At 37.0% G+C, this 26054-nt stretch overlaps 1 protein-coding gene and 1 pseudogene across 3 annotated transcripts in view; one reads left to right on the top strand and one right to left on the bottom strand.

Moving 5' to 3' along the window:
* GRM8 (glutamate metabotropic receptor 8) overlaps positions 1-26054 on the bottom strand; it is a 774850-nt gene that overhangs the window by 21386 nt on the left and 727410 nt on the right. The gene's annotated exons all lie outside the window — the stretch shown is intronic.
* Positions 5522-6124, top strand: LOC122486520 (annotated as a pseudogene).

A 26054-nucleotide genomic window follows, 5' to 3' on the forward strand; every position in this document is an offset into this window, starting at 1 on the left:
GGCTCACCCAGGGCTCATGCTCACCTGATGCAAGGCTTGTACTCATCCGGAGTGGGACATGAGCTCACCCGAAGCAGGGCTCAAGCTTACCCAAAGCAGGACTTGAACTCACCAACTATGAGATCATGACCTGAGCAGAAGTCAGATGCTTAACAAGGAGCCACCCAGGTGTCCTAGACAGATTTCTATGGAGGAAATACTTCAGATCTAATATTGTTTTATACTTTGTATTACTGCCTATCATGCCTGACACAGACACGTGGATCTGCCTGAATGCCAGCAATGGCAGAAGCATTCAGGAAAACCAGAACTTTACCAATACATATGATGACCTCCCCAAGTCTTCATGCCTAGCCATGGTGAAGTCATGCTACTAATATCAGACCAGTGATCTGCTTCACTGTGTACTGAGCACACAAATTGGCACTAAGTACCTCATGTTGGAAGCTCAGTTATTTGTAGTGATGACAGCTTTCAGGAAAAGAGAATTATTTCAAATGGGTCTCAGACATTGACCCACCCAGCAATCACAGCCTAAAGAAGTTGTGGCTATCAAATAACAACCAGTGAAAGGTGGAGAATGTTTTCAGAAGGCTTACACTTTTCTACCACAGTTAAAAGTTCCTCTTCCTACAGATTATTCCATAAACTCTATGGTGTGAAAGAGAGCTTGGTTGTTCTACAATCCCATTAAAGCTGAAAAACCTTGTCCAGCTTTAGCAGAGGCATATACTTAGAATGGAGTTTCTAGAAACTAACTCAAGGTCCCTTCCACAGTAGTTTCAACCAGCCACCAGGATTATTTCTTGACATTCATATCATCCTATGCATAGTCCTGCAAATGAGGTAAGTTAGAAGAAGACATTGTGAAGTATGAGCTAGAACCATGAAATTTGTAGAGCATATTCTAGAGCCATCAATCCATCAGAAATCTCAAGCATGTAACTCTCCTGGGATACTGAACCCAGAATTTATCTCAGATTTCTCCCCTTCCAGAAAGCATGGTTCCAGAATTGGCCTCATTGATACGCTGCATGCAGATGATTCATTTTGACTGATCAACTGAACCACTGCTTAGGTCCTGAATGGCCTGACTCACTGGTATCTAACTGAGTCTTCTCCTGGGGGCCTATGTTGCTTTGTTGAGAGTAAAATCACCAAATTACTCTTCTAGTTGTCAGTCAGCATCCAAAATGATGAGCTCTGACATTAAATATTCTGCTGAACCATCGAGCAGAATACTGGAACTTTCTTGAAACTCACTCAGCTCTTTACCCTACCCTCACCTGTAACCAACTTTACAGTGCTCTGTAATGCCACTCTCCAACAAACTCCTCCATAGCCCCAGTCTCTTCTCCCTGCCTCTACCCTGCAACCTTCACTGAAACTTCTCTCCTCCTAAAAATATTGTTTCTCTTCCAGTCTCTCAAGTGATGGTTGTTTTTATTTCCTAGATCCATATCCCTCAGGGAAGACAATAGGTTAGGGCATTCCATACTCCCCTTTGCTGTTTCTGGATCATTACAGACTCATCCTTTCCCTCAAATATCTTGCCTTATTAACTGTCATAACATTCAACCGTATACCCTCTCTCTTCTTGTTTCTATACTTGCCATCATTTGCCCTCTTTCATTGATTCATTCATCCTCTTACTCTTACAAGCAATGCGGTTATTTTGGATAAATTCCACATCCATGTACATGTCTGTCCAATCCCCCGATATATTACTTATTTTCCTCATCCTCCTCCTTTGCAATGATGTTGTCCTTTACTCCATCCATCTTAGCCACTCATACTCATGATCACAGCCAGAATCTTAAATAGTCTTTTTAGTTTCTTGGAATAAAAGTTGTAAAAAACACTTGTGGCTTAATATATTGGTTTTGGGTAAGAGATTATTTACATTAGCCTGTATTTTTCTTTAAGTCACTCTATTTTTCACTTAGAATAAATATAGAGTTGTGTTCACAGGCTTCAGTGATGTGAGCACTGTTGCCCAGGTATGACAAGTATCTAATATCCAGAAGGGATGGGCATTTCTCATTTCTCATAATGCATGTTTCTGTAAGGAAATGGCTTGCCAGACAGCCTGTTAAGGTACCAGGATTAATGTAAATGTGTTCAGGGATCTTTTGCGATAAAACTGATTATGACTGGTTCCAAGTGTTTTAAAATCAAGGCTGTTAACTTTGATCATACGTCACCATGATAGAATGTGGACTTCTCCAAGTGTGAAAATACCTGGATTATCCTAAATAATAAAGTACTGCAACTTGTATTTTTCTAAATAATAAAAAAGTAAACCGAGCTAATATCAAATAAAGTATGCATAGTTATAATAGCTGTTTTCTACATTATAGTGTCAACATTTTAATGAAATATTTTATATTCAGAAAATGACTTTACATGTGTAGGCTTTTATGTTAATTACCAACAACAATATTTGCTATAGTTTTCATTGCCAAGGTCCTATTAGATGATAGATTAAATAAACTTTTATGGATGGCATAAAGACAACTGTCATATGTACCATTGTGTGTATAAAGTAATATCTTAAAGACCACAAGTCAACTATAAACAGAATTTTGAAACAAACTATTTTTAAGTTGGAGGACCATCTGGAAGCTATTATTAAAACTGTGTTCCTAAGAGCAGGCATGGAGAATTACGTGGACAAATTATCCCATTGGTAAATCTGATAGACTGATTTCCAAATATGTTCAAACTATTGATGCTTCAGACTTCGGAATAACTACACCCCAGTGAAACCTTTAATTGCCATGGAGGAAACGGCTCTCAGTACTCTCTCTTTTAATGTTATGGAAAAAAACAGTCCTGTACCTTTTTTTTCTTTTATTACTCTTACCAAGAAGCTTTAGGTGCAAAGTTATAAATATGGTAGCTTAACAAGGAAAACATTTTGAGGCAAAAAACACATAGTTTAAATTGGGATCATGGGGGTAACATAGGTATCAAAATGTGTGCTCCTCCTTCTATTTTATGGAATTGTTTCTTGGAAGTTCCTGATCAGGCAGGGGCAACTCTGGCTAGAAACAGTGTGACCTTTTAACTAGTTTTCAACCAATATCATGTGAAAATAAAGGACAAATGTCATAAAAGTGTTTTTATAGAATGTACTATGAGAAACCAAGAGGTATGGGTACTTTCTCCGCAGCCCTTTCCCCTTTCGCCTTTTCGCTGTGTATGCTAAGGAGGTACTGGAGGACGGTAAGGCTGTAAAACTGAATAAACAGCGATTCCTGAATGACCACATGGAGGAGAGCAGCCAGAAAGCCAGAAACAGCTTCATATTGTTATGTGAGTGGGAACCAGTGGGTACTCAGAGCATCACTCTGTGTTAGTTCTCTGCAGGTGGTGGATTTGTACTGACCAAATGGTCAGCCAGCCCCTCTGGCTAATGTGTGATGGCTGAGCTGAGTGAAGGATACTGTCTATGGCTATGTCAGAAAAATGAATTAACAATATCCTCAGATGGATTGTAATGATCGACCTTGAGAACATCATTACCATGTTCTAACAAAGTGTCTAGTCTATCAGTATAATCCCAAGCCATGAAATTTATTCCTAGGTTCAGTGACCTTGCTCTTTGGTTACTGAAAGAATGAACCAAGCTAGGTTTTCTATTAAATTTTCAAGGAAGAATCATTTCAGGCACTTTATATAGGTTTCAGTACCTGAGGGAGTTTATAGGAAAGTAAACCTATATAACTCAGCACTTCCAAAAGGAAGTTGGACCGTCAAATTAATCGTCTAAAATTCCAAAGTCAGCAACTTAGCACCTGTGCCTGATGTACAGCTCTCTCTTTTGACCTCTTTCCCTCAGCTAGTCCACATCTGACACTACCTCTAACCAACTTCCTTGTCACTGGAAACAACTATTGCCAATCTCTGAAAATTAAAAAAAAAAAAACTACAGAATTATGGAGAAATCTTCCCTCACACAGTAAACTTTGTCCAAGTTTTATAACTTACTTCTTTTTTTAACATTTATACTTTGTTTCTATTGCATAGACTTCCCTCTGTGTCCTTTTTAATTCATGATTTTCTTTTAGATATTATTGCCCTTAACTATTTACTCCACTCTTCCCCATAATGATTACACATCTTTGCTTATTGTCGTATTTTTGAACCACTCCTCAGGGAAGGATTTCTTTCTCCATCTCATCTTTATCAAGGCTCATCATGTGATATGTTTTCAACAATAAGTTGTGAGCAGATACAATGTACATCATGCCTGAGCAGAGGAAGCTTTAAGCATCGAGTGGTTGGTTCCTGCTGTTCTCTCTGCCAAGAGAATCTATATTCCAGATGGAGGCTGTCCTTCAGCAGTGCAACTATAAATCCCTGACAAGCAATGCAGCTGACAAATAAACCACTGTTGCTTTTTTTTTTTTTTTTTGAGTTGTTTATTACAGCAGCATTCACTAGCAAAGCCTAACTAATATATTCTGGAGACTCAATTTGGTGCAGTTGAAAGGCCATCCTATGAAGAGAGTCAGAAAGCCAAAGTTAAAATGCATGACTTTGCCACCCCTGGTTACGATAACTCCGAGCCAATAAATTAACTTCTATGAGTCTTTTTTTCCTATGTAAAACAGGAAAAATTATTCCTGACCTGATAAGCTAACAGGGTTGATTATGTATACCATATAAAAAAGCATTCTGAAAGTACTGAAATCACATACAATGGTTGGCTGTTAATGGTATTCAGTACCAATATATTCCCTCAAGTATTCCTGCCTTCAGCTTTTCTGTTAAATATAAGGAATTTAGGAACATCTGGCTTTCACAAAGGGTTGATCAGGGGCAGTAAGACTGAAACAATACAACCAAGCCAAAGAGGTAATTAGAGGTAAAGATCAGGTCATCCTGCGGAAATCATGATTCAGTGGGGAACTCAGAAAACCCTAGTCAGGGTGGAGAAAGCGAGCGTTACTAACTGGAACAAAACCAAAGAGAGTACTAGTAGGCAGAGAGCTCCCCCAAACCTAGGATAATAATAAATATTTACAATAGTGTTTATTATGTGCCAGGCTCTTTATAAGCACTTCTCATGCATTTTCGCTTTATAGGAATTCTCACAGCTCTCTGAAGGAGGTACAATGCTTATCCACACTTCGCAGATGAAGAAATGAGGTGCAGAGTATTAGGACACTTGCCCAAGGTCACAGGGCTAGTGAGTGCCACAGCTGGGATCCCTTTGACCAGATCAGTGATTCTATAGCTCTAAGAAAGGAAAAGGAGCAAAGTTTCATAAATTCTAAAAAACAAAAACAAAACCCACTGTATTCAAGGGGAAAACATAAAATTGATAATCAGCTAGGGTAAACCTATCCATTCCTTGCTAAGAAAAGTTATTACTATCAATACTTAAAATAGCAGGAAAAAAATGAAAAATATTAACTTGATTCTCTGTTGTTTCCAAGACAGTAATTTCTCATTAGGAATACATTCTGCTTAAAATAAAATCACCTTTGCTCTTCCTGCCCCCTGCCCCTCTGTCTTTTCTGCACTGGGAGCAACTCTCCTGCCAAAGTCCCTTAGTGCAAAGTTAGTCTGCCCCTTCTTGGTCAGGAGCACCTCTCAGCTGCTGAGCCAGTCACTGTCTGCAGTGTCGCTAAAACCACTGGAGACACTGACAGATGGAGCCTTGGCAGCTTGGCAGTCCCACACCCCCCGACCTCACGAATTCCCAGGCGCAGCTTCCGAACCAGCGCCATTTCAAGGGACAGGGCACAGCAGCCAAGTGCATTGGGGCTGGGGCTGCCACGGTAGGGGTGGCTGGCTCCAGGGCTGGGACAGGGACTGCGTTTGGGAGCCTCATCATTGGTTACGCCAGGAGGCCCTCCCTGAACAGCTCTTCTCCTACACCATTCTGGGCTTTGCCCTCCCGGAGGCCATGGGACTCTTTTGCATGGTGGTGGCCTTTCTCGTCCTCTTCTCCATGTGACAGAGCTGTCTCTACTTCCCATAGGTCTTTTTCCAGTGTCTCCTCTGCCCTGTTTGCTCCTTTTCCTATATCTCCCCAGGCAGTCTGGGGAACGTGGCTGGCTCAGGGTTTGACAGAGGGAAGACAAATAAATACTGTATCAATAAGAAAAAACAAAATAAACAAAATCATATATGTGAACAAAGACTTATTTACAAAGATGATAGTTAGTAATTATTATTAAAATTTTTTAAGTGGCATAACCCAATGACCAAAACTAGAAGAATACATAAATAATGGCATAGCCATGGGAAACAATAATCTAAAGAATAACATATGTCGAGACAGATCTGAATCTATGCTACCATCTCAAGACATTTACCTCTAAGACCAAAGTTAGAAAGAAACCAAAACATTAGCCCTCACTATTCATGAGCAATAGAGTCATGGGTAATATTTCTTTCTTTCTGGTTTTTTGGTCTAAATTTTTAAAATTTTCTACACTGTGTATAAATTGCTTTTACAAACTAAACAAAGGAGAAACTAAACAAAGGAGATATGCCCTTCATTTTGCAGGTACATGAATGTATATGTGTGTGTTTTATTAAAACAACAAAGAGAATAACTAATGAAAGGATATAAATGAGACCACCTTTTAGTAGCTCCCTCTTGCCACTGAGGAAGTGGATAAAGTGAACGAGTAAGCCATATCCCTTGTTGACCAGACAAATTTATAGAAATATGATTGTAGTGGGGTTTGCATGACTCTTCGAACATGACAATGAGTAAAGTTAATTGGCCTCATAGAGAATTACTCCTGTCTTTGAAGTAGGGATTATCTTAATGAATTAGAAAATAAAAATTTAAAACTATCAGTTTTTTTTTTTATTTAGGAACATAATAATTGAGTAGCTCTTTGCAAATATATGCTTACGGACTATTTATTTACTGTTGATTTTGCAACCCTTTTGAACACTAGTTTGTATTTATCAATGTATTTACACAAGGCCAATAAGAAATTCTTTATAAACTTTATCTTACTTCAAAAGAACTATACATTATATGCATTCAGTCCATTGATAACTCAGAGTTCTACAGTATGCAGTTTTTGGTGAATTTTGGTGTGTCAAAAGACATACAATGTGTTACCGTATATTTTCTTTTTACTTTAGGAAATTGTGATCTTTGCATGAGGCTAATTTCCCTTTTAGAAAGTTAACTCATTTGTAACAAAAGCTTTCAGTTGTTACATTTTATATGGTAAATTATGTTTTTATATTATATTTAAATGAACATACATTTGACATAATTAGAATACTGCAAATATTCAGTATTTGGCAACATTCAAAAGCACTTCTTAGATAATTCCCATGTTTCTTAATCAAATTTTAATAGCTGCATAATTTCAATCCTGTTGACAACAAATTAAATTAATATCCTGGTGTTATATATTTAGATTTTTGTTTCTATTTGGGGCCATATTATCTAAAATTACTTTCCTCATCACTCCTTATCTGTATTTCAAAGCCTGAACTTTTAGTCCCTCATTTATCTCCCATTTACTACATATTTTCTACTTCCACCACATCTTTATGGATATCTTTTGCTCAGGTATTTTTACTTTGATTATAATACTTCTTTAGAATTACTACTAGAAATGGATTTATTTAAACAAAAACATTTATAGATCATATCAGTCAGGATTCAACCAGAGAAGCAGAACCAACTTCTAAGACTAGATAGATAGATAGATAGATAATAGATAGATGATGGATAGACAGGTAAATGGATAGATAGATGGTGACAGATTAATAGATGATAAATATCCTTGGATACCCTTTGTCCTTTACAATTCCAATTCAATTTTCATACACATACACATACATGCACACACACCTACTGGAATTTTGATTGGGATTGCATTAGTATATAGATCAATTTGCATATTTGATATCTTTGCAAATTAAGTCTTCCCATCTGGGAATGTTTTATGTACTTCCATTCATTTAGTTCCTCTTGTTAATATATTTCCATATTATTTAATAGTTTCAGTATAGAGATCATGTGCTTATTTTGTCAGATTTATTTCTAGGTATTTGGTATTTATGTTATTAGAAATTCTTTATAAAATTTCATCTTTGTGTGTTCATTTTCTATATAGAAATACAACTAATTATATATATTGGCTTATATCCAGTGACCTTGTTACGTTTACTTATTAATTCTAACAGCTTAGCCGTAGGGTCCTTTAGAATATCTATATTCACAATTCATGTCATTTGTAAATAATGAGAGTTTTTTTCCTTTTTAAACTTTATGCCTTTTATTTGTCTGTCTTGGCATGTTACACTGGGTAAGAATACGATCATGACACTGAGTAACAGTGATAATGGGTATCTTTGTTTTTCCCCCTGAATTCAGGGAGAAAATTTTCAATAATGTACCATTAAGTAGGATTTTCGCTGCATTTTATTTAACTATTCGCTATCAAATTAAGAGAGTTTTTTTCTTTTATTTCTTTTTTTTTTAATTTTTATTTATTTTTGAGAGAGAAAGAGACAGCGTGAGTAGGGGAGGAGCAGAGAGAGTGGGAGACACAGAATCTGAAGCAGGCTCCAGGCTCTGAGCCGTCAGCACAAAGCCTGATGGTGGGGCTTGAACTCTTGAACCGTAAGATCATGATCCGAGCCAAAGTTGGGCGCTTAATTGACTAAGCCACCCAGGTGTCCCTAAGAAAGTTTTTTTTTCTATTCCTAATTTGATAACAGTGATTTTTAAGATATAGGATATTAATTTTAATGAATTTTGGTTACTTTAAGAATTGGCTTTTTACATTGTTTCAGTCTTCCTGTCTACAGAATGCATACTTTTTTCAAATCTTGTTTTCATTCTTTGAACGGGATCCTGTAATTTTCTTGTTAGAATTATTATCCTATATTATATTTTTATTAGAAGTTAGATTTTATTGGGGCGCCTGTGTGGCTCAGTCGGTTAAGCGTCCGACTTTGGCTCAGGTCATGATCTTGCGGTCCATGAGTTCGAGCCCCGCGTCGGGCTCTGTGATGACAGCTCAGATCCTGGAGCCCATTTCAGATTCTGTGTCTCCCTCTCTCTCTGCCCCTCCCCTGTTCATGCTCTGTCTCTCTCTGTCTCAAAAATAAATAAACGTTAAAAAAAATTTTTAAAAAAGAAGTTAGATTTTATTATATTTTCTTATTAGAATTATTCTTGGAATTTAATGATTCCATTATTAATGGGGTATTTTTTTTACCCATTACATTTTCTAACTGGTAGGATAGAAGAAAGATGTTGATTTTTTGTTTGCTATTTATAATGTATGTGGTCATTGTATTGTGCCCTAAAATTTCTTATTAATGTAAGAAGCATTTATTTGATGTCTTTTGATATTCTAGGGATATGGTAGGTGGAAAGAAAGATACTTTTCCCTCTTCCTTGTCAAGAACTGGGACTCTTAATTCTGTTTAATGTCTCATTGCACTAGCCTAAATTTCTGGACAAATTCTAAATAAAACTGATGCAAATAAACATCCTTCTTTTGTTGCTGATTTTGTCAAGAATCCCTCTGGAATCTCATCATTATGAATGATGCTAAATTTTTAAGATGCATACACTTCATTATAAAATGGGAACATCTCTCTATTATTATTTTTCTCAAAGATATTTTTGTCTTTTAAAAAATAACAGGTATTGGAAGTTTCATGGGTTGTCTTTTTGTTTGTTTTGTTTTGTTTTTGTTTTACATGGTCCACTGATAGGATCTTAAGGCTTTTATGATTTGACCAGTTAACTAGATACCCTGGTATATTTATTATCGTCTCCATTTGTAAGTGTTTTAATGTTCTGTTGAATTGCTGCTTCCAGTATTGTACTTACTTTTATATCTTTATTCATAAGAATGGTTAGTGTAGCACCTGTTAAGTAATATGTACATTCTTAATAACATATTGCCTTATAATAACCAAGGCATCTTAAGAATACTATAAGTTCTTAAAAAATAAAAACATTCAGTGTTTAAGGAAAGGACAGAAAAAAAAATCAAAGTATATTTTATCACCAAACTAAAGTGTGTCTTAGAATTTAAAAATAATACATTTTCTTAGCATAAATTCTCATTGCATAAAAATGTTCATGCAAAGGCCAGGCTTTTATAAAACCATCAAAGGATGAGATAAATCTATTTGGTTTTGATATTTAATAAATTTCTTCCATTTTAACACTCTCAAAACATATCAATGTGGAATGTATTCCCACGGAAAGTCTGTCATTTCCTAGCCATACCAACTTTGGCAAATGATTTAATATCATCAAACTTCAATTTCCTCATCTATAAAACTGTTACAACAATACCATCTCTAATTGTCTCACTAGATAACTATGAAAATAAAATGAGATAATGCATGTGAAATCATCTCATAAACCATAAAGACCATAAAGTGCTGTAGGACATTTTGGATATGTGGTATTGACCATAAAATTTCAATATCTGCCCATGTCACATGCCTAAAATCAGACACAACTGCTACAAACAAAATCAAAATGCTGAATAACAAGAAAGGAGACAAAGTACCATTTATGTAATATTGAAGATTTATCAGACTAATTATTTCTCTCTCTCCCACTATTGTCGATACCAGTATCTAAATCTACATTGGTCCAATTCCATGGCCTCTTCAGTTTCTTGCATCCCTTGCTTGCAATAATTGTGCTCTTCGTCCCATTTGCCTTCATAATAACTGCACGTTTGCCAAAGTCCCAGCTTACAGCATTTTGAGCTCTGACCACCGTCCTACTCTTTCAAGCGTCTTCCTTCTGTATGTACCAGTGCTAATCATTCTTCAACCTGACTTTTTCCAACAATACACCAGTATTTAAGCCCTCTCCCATTCCTCTAGTCCTTCCTTATGTCTTGGATTTCATTGGCTGCCATTAAAAACATTGCTTGGCAAACATCCTCCACTCCCTTATTCCTCTCTCCTGTCATTGCTCATTCCAGAAAACTGAATCCCAAGCCTGTTTAAATATAACTCGCTGCGGCTTTTATGCCTGCACCCACTGGAAAGCTAAAAGTGAGCTTGTAAATTGGCCTCATTTTAAATTATTGATGGTAGGCCTCAACTAGGCCTCCTTCAATGCTATTAGCTTCTTGTGAAATCGCTGCCCCACTTCTCAAGAACATGGCTAATTTACATCTCCTTCCTCAAAATGCAACACCCACTCTTCTCACCTTTATCTGATAACTGGTTGTTATTTCACTGAGAAAACAGAAAAGACAGAGAACTTCCACATACTTCTGAACCACATTTGAATCTACTGGCTTCCGTAACAATTATTTCTGTCTTTTCTATTATCACGATCTAAGGCCAACTCACCATTTGTGAGCAAGAGTCCATCTCTTTTACCTGTTAAGGGACAGCACTTCTGATGATTTCCCTAATTCCCAACCATTAAAAATCGTCATTTTCGTCATTTTGCTGTAAAATTCAGTGAAATTGTTATCTCTGCGTGCTGAATCCACTTGCCTTTCTCCCAGTGTCTGTTGAACCCATTCCAGTCAGGCTCTATGAAAACTGCACTTAACTTCACCTTCGTGTTGGCAAATCCAAATGACCGTTGCTCAGTCCTTCCCTCTCAGCAACGTCAAACACATTTAATCCGTTTCAGTTGCTCTCCTAAGACGATTTGGAATATTCTATTTTCCACCTTCCCAAGTGAAATGTAGTCCTCCAACTGAACAGACTTTCCAAAGGAGCCATTCGAACATTGCATATATTATTAACCGTTAGCTGACCTTCCATCTTCATCCTCAACAGATTTTCTGTTCCACCAAAGGGACTACAACAACCGCGAGTGTGACCCCACCCCATATCTGAAAAACATTTGGTCCACAGTGTAGATAACTGCAGCTCATTATCTGTTTATCACATTTTCATTTTCCCCAAACCCTTTTATACAGACCTGAGCATCAGCCACCACAATTTTTATCTCGGGTTCTTTAGAGCCGTGCTCTGCCTCAACGATAATTACTCTATCTGAAGGCCTCAATTTATAAAGTGTCTGCTTACCTAGTGCTTATGACGTAAATGTCACAGTTCAAGTACTTGATGGAGAAAAATATTAAATGAAGTGCACTTGTTTTGAAGATAATTTCATTTAACATCTCCAAAGCAGGGCATAATTAAGTTCTTCTGTCATACAAAGTGATGGAAGCTTTAAATAAGTAACAGCTGGTTACCCCAATGATGGAGCCACAGCAGGGCAGCCCTGGGCAAAAAAGCTGAGGAAACTCAACCCAGGCAGTATGCTAATAGGCACTCATGATGACGAAGGTAATAGCTTAAATAGAAAGACACCTGGAAAAGCGATTAAACAAGTACCTGTTGCTCCTTGCATGCAGTCCAATAGCATTAATGTGTAGAAATATGAATGATAAGCACTTATCTATCAGTCCTGCAGTCAAATGCCCTTTCTGTGTCCAGATAAAAGTAAAGTTGCCTCTTTGTAGGTCGGTGAGCACTTAGAAAGTGCTCATTGTAAAATGTAACTACTATTTAAAGACCACATTTAATTCAAATAAGAAATTAAATTTAGCTTATTCGTTAATTTAATATTAGCATAGTGGTTGAAACAGTCATGATCCCTATAACAAGTCAATATGTTAAAACTCTATATTAAAAACTCTTGCACAGATTTTCATGAAATCAAATTTGCAACAATGACCTTAAAATGCCAGAGTTAGCCTTTGTAAAATAAATATGTTATTAAAGATATTAAATAATAGCCTCCTTCTTTGGAAAGCTGAGTAAAGTTGTGTTTGCATGAATTTATTGTTAAAGATTTTTTTTTTTACAAAACTAAGTTACTTAAGCTGCGCGTCAACGAGGAGAAAAAGAAAGTTTGAGTTATGCACTTTGTTCATCAGAATTGTTCTTAAGTCATATTGTTGATCCTCTTGACTTAAAATCATTTTGAAGGCTGTTACACGATTAACTCTCCTAATTAGCATTTTATTATATCATTTTAAAGCAATAATTTATTATCATTTATTAAGCATTATTAAGCAAGAAAATTTAAAGCAAGCAAGCATTTTAAAGTGACAGCAATGTATTAGTCACCAGGCCTGTGTCCTCAAGAAGTTTATTAATCACAAGAGAAAACAGATACAGAAGCAAAAATGCCACAGTGATATGTTAAATGCTAAAATTGAGATATAGAAGCACAAAGAAAGAGCACGGAACCCTGATTGTGAGTTCAGTTACAGTTTCCTGAAGGAGATGTGCCCAAAATAGATCTTGATAGACAAGTTAAAGATAGGAAGGGCGGGGGGGTGAGGTGGGGGGGAAATGAAGAGTTTTCCAGGCAAGGGGAAGAACGGGAGCAAAGGCACGAGGGTGTGTAATAGCATAGCAGAGTTTGCCCTTCATCTCCGTAAGTAATTGTAATACACAAAATGGTTAGTGGTGTCTGGGGAAGAAAGCTAAGGGATTTTCATTGGGGCTTTTATATGAAACGAATGTTAAAGAGCTTGGTCTTTAAGAAGATTTAAAAAGGAATTAAAACCACAGCTCCCTACTGTAGTATAAAGGCTGGGTGTAAGTAAGACAAAACTGAAATTTCAAAAATCTTTCATGGTTACCTTTCTGCCCAAGTAGCAATTCTCAACCTTTTTGGATTCAAGATTTTAAAATCTTACAAATTATTGAGGGTACCTAAGTGCTTTTGTTTATGTGGGTTCTAGCTGTCAATATTTGCAGTATTTGAAATTAAAAGAGAAATTTAAAAGAATATGTATTTATGAAATTAAAAAAAATGTTTAGCCCATTATATGTTTCAAAAGTAAACATATTTTTTGAAAAGTATTTATTCAAAATATCATAAATAAATACACAAGTAAATTTGTTTGTACATTACTTAAGAACATTGAGCAGTGGCTTTTGTTTTCTTTTGTTTTCCATTTTTGCAAATAGCATTATTTCCCAGATTAATAGAAGACAACTGGATTCTATTTTCTTCTATATGCTGTGTATGGTTCTATGTTGTTTTGGTTAAAGTATATAAAGAAAACTCAGTCTCACATAGATAATACAGTTGGAAAATGGAGGAGTATTTTAATAACCTTTACAGATAATTATCGATATTCTTCTTTGATATTACCCTATTACTCAACCATAGTAGTTTCTTAAAGGTTAGTTGTAACACAGAATCTGAAACAATGTCAATAAACTTTCCATATCCTATTATATTAAAATCTGGGGCGCCTGGGTGGCGCAGTCGGTTAAGCGTCCGACTTCAGCCAGGTCACGATCTCGCGGTCCGTGAGTTCGAGCCCCGCGTCAGTCTCTGGGCTGATGGCTCGGAGCCTGGAGCCTGTTTCTGATTCTGTCTCCCTCTCTCTCTGCCCCTCCCCCGTTCATGCTCTGTCTCTCTCTGTCCCAAAAATAAATAAAAAGGTGGAAAAAAAATGTTTTAAAAATCCATTCATCTCTTTTGCATTTTGAATGGATCTTTCATCCCTGTATGATTTTGTAACATCGTGTATTTATTACTGGGTAAAACTTTGCTCACCAAGCTATACTAGTCTTTCATTTTGACACATTTCATTATACATTATTAAAAATTACATTTGTTAACAACACCATTTGTCTCGTCAGAAAATTCTTTATGAATTGAAAAGCTATCAAGCTCACGGTGATAGTACGTGTTTTCCAAAATTCTACTTTTTGCTTGAAACCTCAAATGTTATTATTGGCAACAAATAACATCAGTCGTTTTAAGTAACAAGCTTACTCCATTCGTTTTTGAGGAAATATCTGCCATATACCCAAGTTTGAATAACCATAATTTATCTGTCAGCCATTTTTCCAAGTAAAAATGGCATTCCATGAAAAAAAGCAGCTAGTTCAGCTTGCAACTCAATCTCATAAGAGTTTTCCTTGAGACAACCATCTACCTTTGGAAGTTTAGAAGTGCTTCGTTTTTCGTCATGTAGAAACCTGGTAAGTCGAGATTTAATGAAATTAGGAATTCTGACTACTTCATCAATAGCAATCAACTGAGATTGCTTACCCCCACCCCAAATATAAGTGAAGAATATAATGACTAATAGCACAGTTTTGGTGTCAGCGTCTTGATTCATGTTAAGGAATGAGCACTTTTACCCACAAGTGCTTTTGCATCAATAGTGCAAAGGTCAACCCAGTGAAAAAGAAGATATTTTTCTATTATTATAAAAATAGTTTTTACTTCACAGCTATGTAAAATATTTGGGCGGACCCCCAGGTATCCTCAGGCCACACTTGGAAAAATGTTCTGCCAAAGCCTCATGTATGAATCTGCTTCCATCCTACCACTGAATTAAACTAATTTTATCACTTTGAAAAACCACCTTTTTTCTCACTTCTTAATTCCATGTCCTTTCCCTGTCTTCATTATATGTAAACCTTTCCACCTTTCAACATCGAGTCTAATTCATTTCCATTCCACATTTCTGAATGTATTTCTGTATTATTGGATTAGACAAATAATTGTATGCTGGAGTCAATTTTATGTGTCCACTTGACAGGCTAAGGAATGACCAGATAAACGTTATTTTGGGGTATGTCTGTGAGTGTGCATCTGAGAGAGACTGTCATTTGAATCAGTGGACCATGTAAAGAAGATGCCCCTAACCAATATGGGTGGGCATCAGCCAATATATTTAGGGCCTGAATAGAATAAAAGGGCAGAAGAACTACAAATTTTATGTCTTTGCTCAAGCCGGGATATCTATCTTCTCTTGCCCTTGGACATCAATGCTCCTGGTTCTTAGGCCTAAGAATTCAGACCAGGATTTATACCACCCTGTGCTCCCCAGCCCCCAATTCTTGGGCTTTTGGATTCAGTCTTATACCACTGCCCCCCCCCCCCCCGGTTCTTTGGATTGGAACTGACCTTCCTGGCTCTCCAGCTTGTAGATGGAAGATCATGGGACTTCTCAGTCTCCATAATTGGGTTAGGCAATTCCTATAATAAATCCCTTTGTAGACCTATAGGTCTAGATCTAGGTCTAGACACTTTATTACTCCTCCTACTTCACTATAGTATGCGGCCCAGAGTTGAGCACATAATAAATAAAGATATTAATAATATTTTGAATTTTATAACTCAATATTTTTAGGGTAGATCACAAATACATATATGTATTATACATGGTATGTACACTATGTATGTAAGTGTCTTTATGCAAAAAAAATTTAATATGAATTATTTTTGAAATATGTTCTTTGGGTAATCAAGGAATATCAGAGATGTACTTAGCTGATATGGAATATCAATTTATAAAGCAATGTAGAGGACATGGCATACAAATATTATGATAACGTAGCTATGTATAGTGGAAAGAAAACTGCATTGGGAGATAGAAAATCTACCTTTAAGAGTCCACACATAATGGACTGAGGAAACCATAGGGACTTAGAGCAGCCACAAAACTTGGGTCCCAGTATCTTTAACAGCAAAATGCTCCCCTTCACTGTGATATTTAAATGAGAAATTTTATGAGAATTTTTTTCTTATAAGCAAAGTAGCATTCAAATGCAATCTTTTGGTGTTAACTATTACCCTGAGACTTGCACATTAATTGCAAATTAGTATCAGGTATAAGATGACTAGACACACATCCTCCTATAGGAGGACTTGACACATCAGTGAGATATCTTTGAGTGTTCAGTCCAAAAACAGCTGAAGTACACAATACTCCACTTAGAAGACGACTTGAATATTGGTTAAGAACTACATATGTACACAGCTCACACATAACCCATATAAAGCAGAGAGCCTTTACTTTGAAAGCCTTCAGGAATGACAAGGCTCTGAAGAGATGATACAGATTTATACAGAGCACCACACACAAAGATATCATAAAAATCATCAGATTTATCTTTTCTCCTTTAAAGTTTTACCCTCATCCTCTACAACCCCCAGCTCTCTCTAAAAGCATTCTGTGTCCTCTTTCTTACCACACTCAGGTTCTCTAATGTGACCACCCCCTTCACTTCATCCAGGTCCCTACTAAGAGCACTTTCCCCCATTCTGACTACTGTCCTCTTGAAGATGACAGCAGTAGCCTGTTGAATAAAGGGTTCCATCTTGTACACAAAATCCTGAAGGCTAAACAGTGGAAAGTCAAGACTTAGAGTTTTTGTGGTCATAAACACACACTTGGACCAAAGAAAGTATAAGCATGTGAGTTCTTAAAATGAAGTTGGGAAAAAAATATCTTTAGAGAATATGAACTATGCCAGTAGACAAGTGCTCTGACCTTCCTTTTATGCAAATGGATAAGCAGGAGAGGTAGTTTGCATTTTCAGAGTCTTGGTGGGAATGGGTCGTCATGGACTCTACACACACTCTACTCCGCTCCCTTGCCTGTCTCAATCACCATGTTCCCTCATTCCTACACTCCCTGGTATTTCTCCTCAAATAAACTGCCTGCACTCAAGTCTTTGTCTCAGGTTCTGCTTTCAGGGAAACCCACACTCAGACAATCACCAGCTTTTATGAAACATGCACTACATTCCAGAATCTTCACACAAATGACATCAAATCCTGAAATAATGCTAGTAGAGTCCTCATCTTAAAGATGAGGAAATGATGTTTTAGACAGATTAATATGCCCAAAGCCACATAGCTAATGTACAACAGACTTGGATGTGGGTATCTTTGGACCATTCAACTCCAAAGTTATACTATTTCTTCTACACGACACCAATTTTGTCAATAGTCACAAACATAAATTGAAGGACTCCTATATGCAATACCCTTGGGAATAATAGTTCAAGTGATTAAGGAAGTTTTTTAAATCTATGTGCATCCTATCCATTGTGAGGTCTGAGGTTGGAAGTTTCTAACCAGATTAGTTCACTTTGAGGGTCCAAAAGTAAGCATTGTTCTAGAAGTACTAGCATCATTTTATGGGTTTCATAAAATTACATACCATTTCACAGAAACATAATTTCCCTCTCCATAGACCATAGACAATTTTCCCAATGTAGCCCATCTTCTTGTTTTATTTTACCGAAACCTAATTCAGCACTATTATAAATGTTCAAAAAGAAACAAGTCTTAAAATAGTGTGTTTCTATTATCTTCGTTTTACAGGCAAGTACAATGGAATGTATATTGTTGTTTGTCATTTAAATTATCATAAATACTTTATGTGCTTTTTCAAGAAGCTTCAGTTTAGGAAAGGGATGACTCACAAATTTAGAGAGCTTGCATTTCATAAGTATGTAAATGTAAATGTACAGAACTTAGTAACTTTTACGAAGTTTCATACTGTTAGAAGTAATGGGGCATCATACAAACAACGGTCAACTGGAAATGAAAAGCATGTGAATTCTTATTATTATTCCTTTCCTACGGAGTCCATAAACATTTGGTCAACTTATTTTATGTATCCTTAGCTACAAATGTCTTATTTGTAGAATAAAGTTAACAATCAGAAGGACCATTGATAGAATAAAATAATGATTGGTAATAACTTCAGAAATATAAGAAGATAATAAATCAGTTGATATGAAAAGATTCTGTTTCTAGTCTAGCCTTCAGTAAATTTCAGAACATTTTAATCATGTGTCCAGATTATATATGTTTCCACAAGACCCACTTCCTCGTTTGTTTGTCTCTTTGAATTGATGTCTAAATAGAGAAGTTGGGGGCACCTGAGTGGCTCAGTTGGTTGAGTGACTTTAGCTCAGGTCGTGATCTCAAGGTTCAGGAGGTCAAGCCCCACATTGGGCCGGCTGCTGCCAGTGCAGAGCAAGCTTTGAATCCTCTATCCCCCTCCCTCTGCCCCTCTCCCACTTGAGCTCTCACCAAAAAAAAAAAAAAAAAAAGTTTTTTTTAAAAAAATAAACAAATAAATAAGTTGGCTTTAGAGAAGAATAACAAAACAAACTGGCATTTCTTTCATTGTATCATATTAATTATGCCAGATCTCCACAAGCCTTAAAAATACAATAATTGCAAATTAACATTTATAAAGCACTTTTTTTGTGTGCCAGGAACAATACTAAAACTTTACATTCATTATCTTCTTTTAGTTTAATCCTAACACAACCAACAAGTCAGGTCTTATTATACACATGTTATACCTGGTGAAATTTGAGCTATAAAGGGGAGAGCTGACTTACACAAAGCAAGCGTCACACAGCGAATCTTACCAGTCAGCCTCCACCCCAGGTTTCCTGCTCCTGAAGCTTTGCTCTTGCTACTTCTTTATTAATATGATTGGGTCTTAGCAACTACATGGCAATATTTAACTAAATAAAATTATTTTCTTAAACATTAGACTTAACCAATATTGAACCTAGGAAGTTTTATGACAAATCATTGATTTTATAGATCAAGATATAGACAGACTTACAGATAGGTATTCCTTATACATAAATCTCAAAATTGAGAATTCTGTCAGGTGGACCTCTTTTCCTTGGCAAAGCTGACATACAAACTAGAATTCTGAGTATCTGTTGAGCCAAAATATTAGCAATCAGAAATTACAAATGAGTGATTTTAATGATAAATCCATTTGAACACTGCCTGAAATGCTTCTTAACATCCATAAAGATATTTTTGCTAGCATAAATGTAAAGTGTGTCTGAAAAGGACCGGTCTGTATGAGAAGAAGGAAGTATTGGGAAGTTCTGTTTGTTTACTGATTTTCTGGAGAAGGTCGTTGAGGGTTTTTTCTTTGTTTGTTTTCTTTTTATTAGAAAGTGGATAAAATATTTTCATCTGATAAAATTGTTCTACGATATGGGGCACCTGGGTGGCGCAGTCGGTTAAGCGTCCGACTTCAGCCAGGTCACGATCTTGCGGTCCGTGAGTTCGAGCCCCGTGTCGGGCTCTGGGCTGATGGCTCAGAGCCTGGAGCCTGCTTCCGATTCTGTGTCTCCCTTTCTCTCTTCCCCTCCCCCGTTCATGCTCTGTCTCTCTCTGTCCCAAAAAAATAAATAAAAACGTTGAAAAAAAATTAAAAAAAAATTGTTCTACGATAAAATCCACTCTCCTCCCCAAGAAAAAGGGGGTTAAAAAGCATAGGACTTTAAGAAACCAGGGGCTATGTTACAAAATCCACCAGTAAGACTAACACCAGGAGAGACTGGGGGCCGCAGTCCAGGTATAGAACACAGAATGTCTGCCACATGGTGCAAGGCCAGAGGAGCAGAGGGGCAGAGGAGAACAGTGACCAGAAGACTAGGGAGACACTGGGTCAGAGACATTGAGTGAAGTTTCTCCCAGGCAAGGAAAAGAGTAGCATGTACCAACAAAATTAATAGGGATGTGCTAAGAGAGCAATGATCATCTTTCTCTGAAGAACAGATTTTAGCAGAAGGTGGGTCTGAGCCATTGAAAAAAATCCTACGGCAGCCTCTGTGTGAGAAGAAAATGAACAGATGTGTGCGTTAGCACAGGTTTCTAGCTGTGCTGCTTTTTAAAATTTAATTTGTTTTGTTTTTTATTATTTTTCTTTTGTAATTAAAGTATAATTAACATACAGTGTTATATTAGTTTCAGATATACAATATGATTCAATAATTCTATACATTTCTCAGTGCTCATCAAGATAAGTATACTCTTAATCCCCTTTACCTATTTCACCCCTCACCCCCACATCTCCCACTGGTAACCACCAGTTTGTTCTCTGTATTTAAGTCTTTTTTGGTCTCTTTTTTTCTTTGTTTTGTTTCTTAAATTACACATATGAGTGAAATCATATGGTAATTGCCTTTGTCTGACTGACTTATTTCACTTAGCATTATACCCTCTAAGTCCATTCATCCCTATAGATGCAAATGGCAAGAGCTTATTCTTTTTTATGGCTTAATAATATTCCATTGTATATAATACAATGTGTTATTACTTGAGTTAGCAACTTAAGTGTCTCTCTCTCTATATATATATATACATACATATATATAGCTTAATAACATTCCATTGTATTATATACATTATATTATATACAATGGAATATTATTAAGCTATATGCATATAAAGACACTTAAGTTGCTTCCATATCTTGGCTATTGTAAATAATGCCTCAATAAACACAATACAATGCATATATGGTGGGGGTTTTTTCTTTTTTTTAATTTAAATTCAAGTTAGTTAACATATAGTGTAGTCCTAGCTTCAGGAGTAGAACCCAGTGATTCAGCACTTACATATAACACCTAGTGCTCATCCCAACAAGTGCCCTCCTTAATGCCCATCACCCATTTAGCCCCTCCCCCCACCCACCGCCCCTCCAGCAACCCTCAGTTTGTTCTCTGTATTTAAGAGTCTGTTATGGTTTGCCTCCTTCTCTGTTTTTATCTTATTTTTCCTTCCCTTCCCCTATGTTCATCTGTTGTGTTTCTCAAATTCCACATATGAGAGATCATATGATATTTGTCTTTCTCTGACTTATTTCACTTAGCATAATATGCTCTAGTATCATCCCATTGTTGCAAATGCTAAGATTTTATTCTTTTTTATCACTGAGTAGTATTCCATTGTGCATAATCATATATATATAATATAATATATATTTATATATGTCACTATATATAAATATATATTATGTTATATTATTATATTATATTATATTATATTATGTTCTATTATATCTTCTTTATCCATTCATTAGATGATGGATGTTTGGAGGTACATAAATCTTTTCAAATTAGTGTTTTCATTTTCTTTGGGTAAATACCCAGTAGTAAAATTACTGGGTCATATGGTAATTCTATTTTTAATTTTTTGAGGAACCTCCATACTGTTTTCCACAGTGGCTGTATCAGTTTGGATTCCCACCAACAGTGCACGAGAATTTCTTTTTCTCCACATCCTCACCACCACTTGTTATTCCTTGTCTTTTTGATACCAGCCATTCTGACAGGTATAAAAGGATATCTCATTGTGGTTTTGATTTTCATTTCCCTGATGATTAGTAATGTTTGTGTGCTGCTTTTGACTAAGGCAGCTATCAGGCTGCTTTTTCATTTTCTAAGTTAGAATAATAAAGGACACCTTCGAGTTTTTAACTACTAACTCTACATGGAGGTCTCCCTAATCTATCTCTCTTTAACCCAGATACCTCCCCTATGTCTCCCTCTGAAAGACGGAGTGATTTATCTGATCGATAAGATTAGGCAAAAGCACTAAGAATGCACAGCTCAGCTACTTTCAGGCTCTCTTTTTGGAATCAGTTGGCTGTAGGAGGCACATTCTTCTCTCTGTGACTGCTGTCATGAGGAATGTCTTCCTACAGCCTGACTGGCAGGGGAAATCTCAGCTCTGCAGACCTGCCCGCTGTCTTATAATGAGTCTCCAGAACCAGACTTGGCCACTGGGGAAGGGAAGGATATTAGGAAGCCAGCATTCAGCTCTCAGATCCAAGCTGCATTCTGTAACCCATATTTACTAGTAATGAAGACGATAATTTTCTTATTTATTTATAACTCTGTACTAATCTTGCAACTGGTTTAGTATCTATAGGAAGAGAGGAACATAGTTGTGATTCTCATACATTTATAAGTCTTTTGATGTAAAGTATCGTAAGTTGTCATAATTTTTTAAAGAAGCAATCTAAACATTAGGTCAGATAGATAGGCACGGTACTTAGTATTGTGTAATCTAAATATCATTTCAAACACTCTCAGAGACTGTCTGCTAATTAATCACATGTAGCATGTCAATGTCATACACTTGAGTCTAATGATTTTCAGGGTACCTTTAATAGCCCATCCATCTACCACATCATAAATACTCAAGCCTTTGTGTTCATAATTTATACTGGTATCTCTTCAAACAAACAAAATCAGCAAGATATAAACTGATAGTACAGTAGCATAGGAATTGTTTGCAGGCACTTAGATAAGCCCTCCTTAAGAAAATGCCTGGGGAAGACAGGTAAATGTGTACTATACTTTGTTTTCCTTTCATGTCAAAGAGCCCTTAGTACATTTTGTAATGCATCACCGAAAAAAAAAAATTAAGAAAGAGAGAGAGAGATAGAGAGAGAGAGAGAGAGAGAGAGAGAGGAGGGAGGGAGGGAGAGGAGGAGGAAGGAGGAAGGAAGGAAGGAAGGAAGGAAGGAAGGAAGGAAGGAAAGAAGGGACTGAAGTCTTCCAAAACAGAATTGCTATACATTTGAATGCCACTGCCAATGATTGAAAGTACAGAATTTAAAACTACACATCTCTTGGGGCGCCTGGGTGGCGCAGTCGGTTAAGTGTCCGACTTCAGCCAGGTCACGATCTCGCGGTCCGTGAGTTCGAGCCCCGCGTCGGGCTCTGGGCTGACGGCTCAGAGCCTGGAGCCTGTTTCCGATTCTGTGTCTCCCTCTCTCTCTGCCCCTCCCCCATTCATGCTCTGTCTCTCTCTGTCCCAAAAATAAATAAATGTTGAAAAAAAAATTAAAAAAAAAAAAACTACACATCTCTTGAAAACATGTTGCTACTCTGCTGGCCTAGGTTACTAAAATCACAAAATGAAATGTTTAAGAATGTACAAAATCCAGTTCCTGAATATTCAGCAAACCGAAAACTGGGAAATACTATCCACTTGGTTAAAATAGGTGACTGTTCAATTAAGTTCACAGCATAAATAATTTCCAGTGAGCATTTATAATGGACCTTTTAGAATAACAAAAACACTAAGTTACAAATCCATTAAACAAACAGAAAAATGCAGCCTTTATATATGAAATAAGTGTTTATTCTTTCAAGTGGATGTGGACCATTAACAATAAAAACATTTGCAAACTGTGCCACAGCACTGGGGCAGAGACTGTGGCTCTTGCCAAAAGGTCAGGAAAGAAGTGAGAATATGACAGTCTCACAGCAGGACTCAGTGAGCCATCTGAAAACATGTGGTCTCCAAAGCAGAGGTCAGTCGGTAGAGGGCTGTAGAACAGAAAGCTGGGTTAGAGCTAGGTTAGCAAGCTAAAGTCTGCTCATAACTAAATGGCAAAATTAGAGACTGGAAATTTAAGTAGGAATGGAGAAGATCCAAATATTTTAGAACTAAGTGAGGTTGATAGATTGAAATCTATTAATCAGGAGACACCATTAAAGCTGCAGTAATGATAGTGATCAGAATAGATTTGACACATCAAAAAGGATTACAGTTCTTGATAATTTTTATTCTAAGTTTGGTAATTGACTGTATTTGGAGTAGAAACCAAGTATCCAGGAACTCAAAAGTAGGATAAGAGTTGGGATCTCCAAGTTGAAGAAGGGATTGTATGAATACACAGGGCTTGCTGAGTAATAAAAATTTTAAATTAATTTCTCATTCAGTTATCTTTATTAGGGATTCTTTTTTTCTTTTTTTTTAATACTTATTTATTTTTGAGAGAGAGAGAGAGAGAGAGAGAGAGAGAGAGAGAGAGAGAGAGAGAGAGCATGAGCAGGGCTTGAGAGCATGAACAGAGAGAAAGACACAGAATCCAAAGCAGCCTCCAGGCTTTCAGCTGCTCAATGCAGGGCTTGAACTCATGACCTGTGAGATCATGACCTGAGCTGAAATCAGACACTTAACCGACTGAGCCACCCAGGCGCCCCAATTAGGGATTCTTAAAGTACCAAAAGTTGTGTTAGCAAAGACAGCAACCATCAGCTAAATCATGATACTGAGAACTAATGGGTGAAGATTAGTCCAGCCCATTCATGTGACAATTATTGGCAAATATCCTGTTAATGGATATCAGCAAATGTACTTCTGTCTTTCTGCTCCATTGAGAATGCATTAAATAAGACAATACTAAATACCAGGTACATAGAAGGAATTTAATGAGTAGTGAGAATAGTGATAATGGCCAATTTCAGTGTAAGGATAGAATAAAGAACAGCATAGTGTCAACAATACCCCCAAATTAAAAAAAAAAAATGTAGCAGCACATGGGAAGAAGACAGAGGCACGAAGGTAGGAAATGTTCCTAATTACATAACTGTGTACTAGGCTAGCAGTGCTCTGAATTTTACATTTGCTACCTCATTCATTTTTGTAAGAATCTTATAAAACTCTTTAAAGATGAGGAAACCTGGTGCAGTCAATATAAATGGGATTCTTAATGTAAAACAGTAGATGAAGGGACCATCCTTTAAACCTAGGTATGTTGATCTCCCAAATCCAGACCCTTTTCCTTAGCACACTGCCTCCTAACTTGGCATTTTCAAGCTGCATCAGCCTGAATTTACTCATTTACAAAGAGAGGGTAAGCAGCGCTTCTCATCAGACAGGCCCAGTTAGAACTGCCTCTCCTAGGGTGTCTCCTTAGCTTTGATGTCCCTGCTCCATTTCAATCATTTCAACAACTCGGAAATTGGTTTAAAATCTTAAAATTCTTCTGGGTGGGATATTTTCTATCCCTTCTGAAGAAATCACAATATATCTATAATTGGTGTATGTGAGAGTTTCTACCAGAATGTGGGGTTAAATCTGTATGTACGGAAGTAGAAATAAGAGTCTTCAATGATAGGCAGTTGTAACCTTTGGCACTGAGAGTGACTATCAAAGAGGAAGGGCAGATCTGCAATCAGATTAGTCATGAGAGACAACCCCCAAGTGGGCATTTGTTGGTAGAGTTTAGGTAGGAACCTCCTATCATTGAGAGGAACACGAAGTTCAAGGAAATGATCAGAGCACAATGCAACAGATATCTAGATGAGGGCCAGGAAATCAAGGCTAAGACAAAGAAGTCCTTTGACCTTGTAATGTGTCCTAGAGAAGATAAGAGACAGATTCTGTAAATTTAAAGAAGTTAGACACAGAGGGTTACAGGATTTCATAATGAGAGGTGGGTTCTGAGGCCATAAACATTCTCAGGCTTTACCACAGGACAGGAGAGAGCTGAGTACAGGGAGGGGCAGCTTTGCATACTGAAGCTGCAGCTACTTTGAGAAACTCAGTTTTGGGGGGGGGGGCACCTGGGTGGCTCAGTCGGTTAAGCACCTGACTCTTGGTTTCAGCTCAGGTCATGATCTCATGGTTTCATGAGATTGAGCCCCACAGAACTTGCTTGGGATTCTCTCTCTCTCCCTCTCTCTCTGCCTCTCCCCTA

The sequence above is a fragment of the Prionailurus bengalensis genome, chromosome A2 (assembly GCF_016509475.1).
Source record: "Prionailurus bengalensis isolate Pbe53 chromosome A2, Fcat_Pben_1.1_paternal_pri, whole genome shotgun sequence".
In the NCBI taxonomy this organism is placed as follows: domain Eukaryota; kingdom Metazoa; phylum Chordata; class Mammalia; order Carnivora; family Felidae; genus Prionailurus; species Prionailurus bengalensis.